The 8,877-nt window shown below is 43.3% G+C and overlaps 1 non-coding gene and 1 pseudogene across 1 annotated transcript; both read right to left on the minus strand.

The window, feature by feature from the left end:
• Positions 1-298: 298 nt before the first annotated feature.
• On the minus strand, positions 299-373 carry Trnas-cga (transfer RNA serine (anticodon CGA)). Its single transcript has one exon. It is a non-coding gene; the product is annotated as a tRNA-Ser (tRNA).
• Positions 374-8,391: 8,018 nt separating this feature from the next.
• LOC126093004 (5S ribosomal RNA) lies at positions 8,392-8,509 on the minus strand (annotated as a pseudogene).
• Between the last annotated feature and the right edge of the window lie 368 nt (positions 8,510-8,877).

Raw genomic sequence — 8,877 nt, forward strand, 5'->3', positions numbered from 1 at the left:
CCCGACCGAGACTCGAACTCGGGACCTTTGCCTTTCGCGGGCAAGTGCTCTACCAACTGAGCTACCGAAGCACGACTCCCGCCCGGTACTCACAGCTTTACTTCTGCCAGTACCTCGTCTCCTACCTTCCAAACTTTACAGAAGCTCTCCTGCGAACCTTGCAGAACTAGCACTCCTGAAAGAAAGGATATTGCGAAGACATGGCTTAGCCACAGCCTGTGGGATGTTTCCAGAATGAGATTTTCACTCTGCAGCGGAGTGTGCACTGATATGAAACTTCCTGGCAGATTAAAACTGTGTGCCCGACCGAGACTCGAACTCGGGACCTTTGCCTTTCGCGGGCAAGTGCTCTACCAACTGAGCTACCGGAGCACGACTCACGCCCGGTTTAACTATAGACGTATTTCCAGATTTCCGAAAAGCGTTAGACACGGTGCCCCACTACAGGGTGTTACAGAAGGTACGAACATGTGGAATAGGTTCACAGATATGTGAGTGGCTCGAAGACTTCTTAAGTTGTAGAACCCAGTGTGTTGTCCTCGACGACGAATGTTCGTCGGAGACAAGGGTATCGTCAGGAGTGTCCCAGGGGAATGTGATAGAACCGCTGTTATTCTCTATATACGTAAATGATTTGGCGGACAGGGTGGGCAGCAATCTGCGGTTGTTTGCTGATGATGCTGTGGTACACAGTAAATGTATCGTCGTTGAGTAACTGTAGGAGGATACAAGACGACTTAGACACAATTTCTAGTTGATGTGATGAGTGGCAGGTAGCTCTAAATGTAGGAAAATGTAAATGAATGCAGATGAGTAAATAAACAAACCCGTAATATTCGGATACAGCATTAGAAGTGTCCTGACTGGCGCAGTCCCGTCGTTTAAATATCTGGGTGCAATGTTGCAAAGCGACATGAAATGGAACGAGCATGTGAGGATTGTGGTAGGAAAGACGAATAGTCGACTTCCGTTTATTGGGTCAGTTTCAGGAAACTAAGGTTCACATGCAAACGAGACTGCGTACAGGACGCTAGTGCACTGATTCCTGAGAACTGCTCGAGTGTTTGGGATACGTGGCCAGGTCGGACTGAAGGAAGACATCAAAGCAATTCACAGGCAGCCTGTTGGATTTGTTACTGCTAGGTTCTAACAACACCCAAGTGTTACAGAGGTGCTTCGGGACCTCAAATGGGAATCCCTGGAGGGAAGGCGATATTTTTTTTTTTCGAGGAATGCTATTGAGAAAATTTTGAGAACCGGCATTTCAAGCTGACTGCACAACGGTTCTGTTATCTCCAACATACACTGCGCACAAGGACCCCGAACATAAGATAAAACAAATAAGCGCTCTTGCGGAGGCATATACAGGTGGTCCATTGATAGTGACCGGGCCAAATATCTCACGAAATAAGCATCAAACGAAAGCTACAAAGAACGAAACTCGTATAGCTTGAAAGGGTAAACCAGATGGCGCTATAGTTGGCCCGCTAGATGGCGCTGCCATAGGTCAAATGGATATCAACTGCCTTTTTTTTTAAATAGGATCCCCCATTTTTATTACATATTCGTGTAGTACGTAAAGAAATATGAATGTTTTGGTTGGACCACTTTTTTCGCTTTGTGATAGATGGCGCTGTTATAGTCACAAACGTATAAGTACGTGGTATCACGTAACATTCCGCCAGTGCGGACGGTATTTGCTTCGTCATACACTACCCGTGTTAGAATGGACCGTTTAACAATTGCGGAAAAGGTCGATATCGTGTTGATATATGGCTATTGTGAGCAAAATGCCCAACGGGCGTGTGCTATGTATGCTGCTCGGTATCCTGGACATCATCTAAGTGCCCGGACCGTTCGCCGGATAGCTACGTTATTTAAGGAAACATAAGTGTTCAGCCACATGTGAAACGTCGACCACGACCTGCAACAAATGATGAAGCCCAAGTAGGTGTTTTATCTGCTGTCGCGGTTAATCAGTACATCAGTAGCAGACAAAGTGTGCGAGAATTGGGAATCTCAAAAACGTCGGTGTTGCGAATGCTACATCAACATAGATTGCACCCGTACCATATTTCTATGCACCAGGAATTGCATGGCGACGACTTTGAACGTCGTGTACAGTTCTGCCACTGTGCACAAGAGAAATTACGGGACGATGACAGATTTTATGCACGCGTTCTATTTAGCGATGAAGCGTCACTCACCAACAGCGGTAACCTAAACCGGCGTAATATGCACTATTGGGCAACGGAAAATCCACGATGGCTGCGACAAGTGGAACATCAGCGACCTTGGCGGGTTAATATATGGTGCGGCATTTTGGGAGGAAGGATAATTGGCCCCCATTTTATCGATGGCAATCTAAATGGTGCAATGTATGCTGATTTCCAACCTATTGTTCTACCGATGTTACAACAAGATGTTTCATTGCAGAATGGCGATGTACTTCCAACATGATGGATGTCCGGCACATCGCTCGCGTGCTGTTGAAGCGGTATTGAATAGCATATTTCATGACAGGTGGATTGGTCGTCGAAGCACCATACCATGGCCCGCACGTTCACCGGATCTCGCGTCCCCGGATTTCTTTATGTGGGGAAAGTTGGAGGATATTTGGTATCGTGATCCACCGACAACGCCTGACAACATGCGTCAGCGCATTGTCAATGCATGTGCCAACATTACGGAAGGCGAACTACTCGCTGTTGAGAGGAATGTCGTTAAACGTATTGCCAAATGCATTGAGGTTGATCGGACATCATTTTGACCATTTATTGCATTAGTGTGGTATTTACAGGTAATCACGCTGTAACAGCATGCGTTCTAAGAAATGACAAGTTCACAGAGGTACATGTATCACATTGGAACAACCGAAATAAAATGTTCAAACGTACCTACGTTCTGTATTTTAATTTAAAAAACCAACCTGTTATCAACTGTTCGTCTAAAATTGTGAGCTATGTGTTTGTGACTATTACAGCGAAATCTATCACAAAGCGAAAAAAGTGGTCCAACTAAAACATTCATATTTCTTTACGTACTATGTAATAATACGAATATATAATAAAACATGGTGGTTCCTACTTAAAAAAACTCAGTTGATATCCGTTTGACCTATGGCAGCGCCATCTAGCGGGCCAACCATAGCGCCATCTGGTTTCCCCCTTCAAGCTAGACAAGTTTCGTTCTTTGTAGTTTTTTTCGTTTGACGCTTATTTCATGAGATATTTGGCCCGGTCACGATCAATGGACCATCCTGTAGAGAGTCGTTTTTACCATCGTTCAATCTGCGAGTGGAACAAGATAGCAAATGACAGTAGTGGTACGGGGTACGCTTCGCCACGCGCCATAGGATGGATTTCGGAATATCGATGTAGATGTAGATATAAACATAGAACTAGGGGCATTGAACGTGCAGACCAATTGGCGAAAATGGTGCAACATCTACTTCCCATCGACATACCCCTACCACACAGCGATTTTCTTAATACACTAACCAGCCAAGCAAAATCAGGGTGGATAAAATTAGTGGACATAGACCGTAACATCAGAGTCATACAATATTGGGCGATTCCACGCCACCTTTGGTTTCTCAGACTGGTGCTCACGAGAAAATAGACAGTTACTTTTAACAGACTAAGAGCAGGTCACATAAATACCAATAAAACGAGACATTATCTCGAAGATGTGAGACCTGCCTCGTTGACGAGGACTTGTAGATATATTCATAGGATGTGTTAAATGTCATCATACACGAGCAATTACACTGTACAATATTTTAAAAATGAAGGACTATTTTTCTCTTAGAGCAGCTGCTAGTTCCAGGAATAGATCCATGGCCAAATGTATTTGTCATTTCATTCGTCTCTGTAAATGGGTACTTTAAAATAAGAAGATAACTTTAACGTTTTATTATGTAAGTATGTTACTGGATTTAATGACAAATTATCATGGCTTTTTTGTAATGTTGCAGTCAGGTTTTTACTTTGTTAACATCTTATCTCGTTTAAATATGTTTTATTTTTGTAATGAAATCAGACTAATGTCCTGTTTTATCATAACGTGCAATAATTGTATCTGTTGAAATGGGCTCTACCTGAAACCGAGTAAAATAAATATATACAAGGCTTTTCGTCGAATGTGTTAACATACACGTGCACTATTAGTATTTTGATAACCACCTTACACTGTACACCGTCAAATGCTTATAAATGTCGCAGTTTTTGCACATGACGCAATTCGCTGCTATCCTTAGCAACTGCATCGATTCCTATATAAGCTACGTTCTTAGTAGACCTCGGATGACGTCGACCAATAAACCAATATTTATCCACGACGTAATCGTTCTTCTTGACATATGAGGGCTAAGCGTCGGATTTTGCTTTGATGTTATCCTGTTACGAGTTGTACCTAACCAATGTGTTTCATTAAGATAACGTGAAACGATGCCAAGTAAACTGATACCGCCCATGTGGGATACAGTGCCTTATCTGGTGGAAAATTAGCTGTTCAATCACTACATTCACCATACGCTACAGCTCTGACGTGTTTTTTCTGATACCAACTAAGCACTCGTAATGTATGAGTTAATAACGAGGAATGGGAAATCACAAGAATAAACAAGGAAGATGATCTACCCGCGTAATTCCGCAATGAGTTGCGCAGTTTATTCTATTTTCATCGAATAGGTGAAAAGCAAGACGCAGTACTTTCTTGAAATTTAACTGAGAATGGGCTCAGCAGTATATAGCTCGCAATGGAAACAATGCTTACACGCAGAAAAGATTCGTCTTGTTCTTCATAAAATTATATCTTCTTAAAACAACTTTAGATTGCATACTATATCAAACAGAATGAAACAAACACTAATTACTATCTCACAACTGGTATCAATATTGTTTTAAGACCTTGGTGATTTTCGTTATGTGGTCTAACTACGGCACGTATCTATGTTTAACATTTCGTCTTCAACTGCTGGAGATATCGTCATATACTACAAAGACGCAGTTAGTATTTTCAGTCTTAAATAAGCTAGTAAGGCGAACTATTTCGTAGCCAGTCGCGCAACAGTCTGCTCCTGACGTCATCAGACTGCTGCTAAAGATTGTTAAGGAGCTCGTACCACGGAAGAGTTGGCACTAAGTTTTCTTGAGCATTAAGGCCCACAACTTGTCTAATTTCAATCCTTCGTCTTTTCTGTTAAAGCTGTTTTTGCGCTGTTGAATTTCCATGATCTCTCCGATCAGCCTAACGTAAGTAAGAACTGGACTTGACGAAACTATAGCATCGGGGAAACAGATTTTTGTGATTTGCAGGTACCAGCGCATGATATGCTACTGTCGATTTATATTGTTATCCAGACAATAATTGCTCTTGTGCTCTTTAAGCCAAACTTTAGGCCTTAGTGCTCAACATAGCCAATAACGTCAACTCTCCCGCACTGTCAGAAGCACCATAAAACGCATCGACGAGACTCCACAAACTTAGCAGAGGTCTGATGACGTCACGACCGGACCGTTGCAAATAGTTCGGCTAGTTGAGCTTGTTTCAGTTTCGAAATACTAACTGCATCATCATAGCCTCTTTTTATGTTCCAAAGTGAGGAGATAGAACGTTAGGTAAAGAAACATGCCACAGACGACGGCCTAATGCTCACAGAACAAAAATCAGGAGGGACGTAAAAAGCCGTGTAAGCCTGTACTGTATGATTATTCCAAGTATTTTAACATCTTCGATACGACATCAGGCAAAATTGCTTTTATATACTGTGGCAGATGCTCAGTCATAGTTGCTTTCTATAATTTATGGACAAGTTTGCCGGCCAGAGTGGCCGAGCGGTTCTAGGCGCTTCAGTTGGAACCGCCCGACGCTACGGTCGCAGGTTCGAATCCTGCCCCGCGCACTGATGTGTGTGATGTCGTTACGTTAGTTAGTTTTAAGTAGTTCTAAGTTCTAGGGGACTGATGACCTCAGATGTTAAGTCCCATAGTGCTCAGAGCCATTTGAACCATTTTTTTGTACAAGTTTGTGACGCTACGAAAACAATGGAAATAATGATAACGTACTGTCTATAGAAATAGTTTTCATTCTATTTACGTTCAAGTAACCATTTGAAAATAAACTTAAATTGCAGAGTACATTTCATTACAAGCTGCCAGTATTCTCACGACATATTGACGAGTGTCATGCAAGATTTTGAAGCCAGTGCAAGTAATATTGTAACTGCCCGCCCGGTTGGCCGTGCGGTCTAACACACGGCTCTCCGTGCGGAAAGGAGCGCCTGGTCCCCGGCACAGATCCGCTCGGTTGATTTGTGTGGAGGTCCGGTGAACCGGCCAGTCTGTGGATGGTTTTCAGGCGGTTTTCCATCTGCCTCGGCGAATGCGGGCTGGTTCACCTTATTCCGCCTCAGTTACACTATGTCGGCGGTTGCTGCGCAAACAAGTTCTCCGCGTACGCGTACACCACCATTACCCTACCACGCAAACATAGGAGTTACACTCGTCTTGTGTGGGACGTTCCCTAGGGGGGGGGGGTCCACCGGGGGCCGAACCGCACAATAACCTTGGGTTCGGTGTGGGGCGGCGGAGGCGTGAAGTGGACTGTGGTAGTCGTCGTGGGGTTGTGGACCACTGCGGATGCGGCGGGCACGGAGCCTCTCCGTCGTTTCAATGTCCCCGATCCACATACAATACAATACATACAATATTGTAACTTCAATTTATGTACACACAATAGGATATGTCATAACACTAATCTGTATGTGGGGAGAAGTGAAATTATGACCTACAGGATTCAGTGTGATTCGTTCACCTAGCGCATGTACAAGAATCGTCACGCTAATTTACTCTGATGCTTCGACAATTATTTTCAATCTCATTTTTTGCAATGTGCAGATGGACTCAGCCCAAATACCCCTCATCACGCCTTTCATGCGACATTCAGTGTCGGTAGAAAGCTTTGGATTGTTTCTCGTTACAAACAAAATTATTTCTAAAGCCAAATTTTGCATACCCATTCGCTAGAGTGGTCCCAAATACTCTAGTGCGACATTTTTTTAGCAATATGTACTAACAGGGCAGAATAACCAGTACTCTAGCAGCGACTGAGTAGTGCTGTTGCACGGCAGTAGCAGTCAGCGCCGGCCAGAGAAGTGCTGTCGCCGAAGGTTACCGGTTATTCTTTGTGTTTTGTTGTTCCTGTTTATAAATATATCGATAAAAGAAGTATCGCACTAGACTAATTTTGGATCGCTCTATCGAATGGTCACATAAAATTCTGCTTTAAAAGTCATTTTATTTGTAACTGGGAGCAAACTGACGCATTCCGTGGACACTGAGCGTCGCATGGAAGACGTGATTAGGAATATTTGCTTGGGCTGACTCCAGCTACACACAGCGAAAACGGAACTGTAGATACTGTATCTGCCGGAACACTGGAGAAAAGCCGCCTGACAACTCTTAGGAGGGTGTGCTTCATATTCAGTTTATACTAAAGGTAGCCATCGAATGAAGTGTAGTAGCATAAAGTAAGTAACTTCAGTATGATCCGTTGAGTATATAACATTAATGTCTGTTCTTGTTGAGGATTTACTGTTTTGGCATTCTGTGAAATGTCACAGGAAAGGCTCATATTTTGCGTATACTACAACACTGATACTAAGCGTATCAGATGTAAAACATGAAAATCGAAAAGAACAAAATTCACTTGAAAACACGAAACTTTTACAGTTTTAATTTGTATAAAATGTATATTTGACCACCAGCTGATTTTTTATTTAAAAACCAAAAGATCGACCCGTTTCAGTCACAGACCGTCTTCATGAATTAGGGTTAAAACAGTGTAGGCGACAATATCACACCTGTCATTACTTAAATAATGGCCACGTCTCATGTGCAGAGCATGTCATGAATTCCAGTATACCACAGAAGAGTTTTAAAGGCAAACGTACTAATAACATGCGTAAACAGAGCAGCAGGGATTTAAAAATGCATTTTATACATTACTTGACGTCTGTTAATAGTTGCCTTCCAGAAATGTTTAATTAGTTTGCTCTCTTTGGTTCTTAGCTGATATTAAGTGGTACTTCAGCAACATAGTGTGTTTTGCCTTTTGTTGAAAAACATCTGTTCTCTAATCTGTTATGTAACGAATGTCATACATTGGTGCGTAGAAACGAAACTCGTCCCGAACAAGCCATGAAGGCCCAACGGTCCGACCGGCCGGCGTGTCATCCTCAGCCCACAGGCGTCACTGGATGCGGATATGGAGGGGCACGTGGTCAGCACACCGCTCTCCCGGCCGTGTGTCACTTTCCGAGACCGGAGGCACTACTTCTTTATCAAGTAGCTCCTCAGTTTGCCTCACAAGGGCTGAGTGGACCCCACTTGCCAACAACACTCGGCAGACCGGATGGTCACCCATCAAAGTGCTAGCCCAGCCCGACAGAGCTTAACTTCGGTGATCTGACGGGAACCGGTGTTACCACTGCGGCAAGGACGTTGGCATCGGTGCGTAGAGATGTATGCTAATTTCAGCTATGTTTTACGATGTATTTTCTACAATTGACAAGAACGAGATATCTCGAAAAAAACAAAGTGGAGCTGTTTGTTATTAATTGTGCATTACTTAATTTCACAACTTGGGAGTGGGGGGAGGAGAGGGATTTTACTGTGAAAAAGAGTGTCTTAGGAGATAGACATAGAGCCAGAAAGAAACTTAAAGCGATTAGACAGGAGGAATGATGGGGAGCGAGATGTGGTCTGCACGATGGCTGGAAAGAAGGAAGTTGTTTTGCTAAGTGTTTGTTACTCAGGAAACGGGTTTCATCAAACGTCAAAACTGATACTTGTAGACACAACAAGCCGGCCGATG

Source organism: Schistocerca cancellata, chromosome 7 (genome assembly GCF_023864275.1).
Source record: "Schistocerca cancellata isolate TAMUIC-IGC-003103 chromosome 7, iqSchCanc2.1, whole genome shotgun sequence".
Taxonomy (NCBI): domain Eukaryota; kingdom Metazoa; phylum Arthropoda; class Insecta; order Orthoptera; family Acrididae; genus Schistocerca; species Schistocerca cancellata.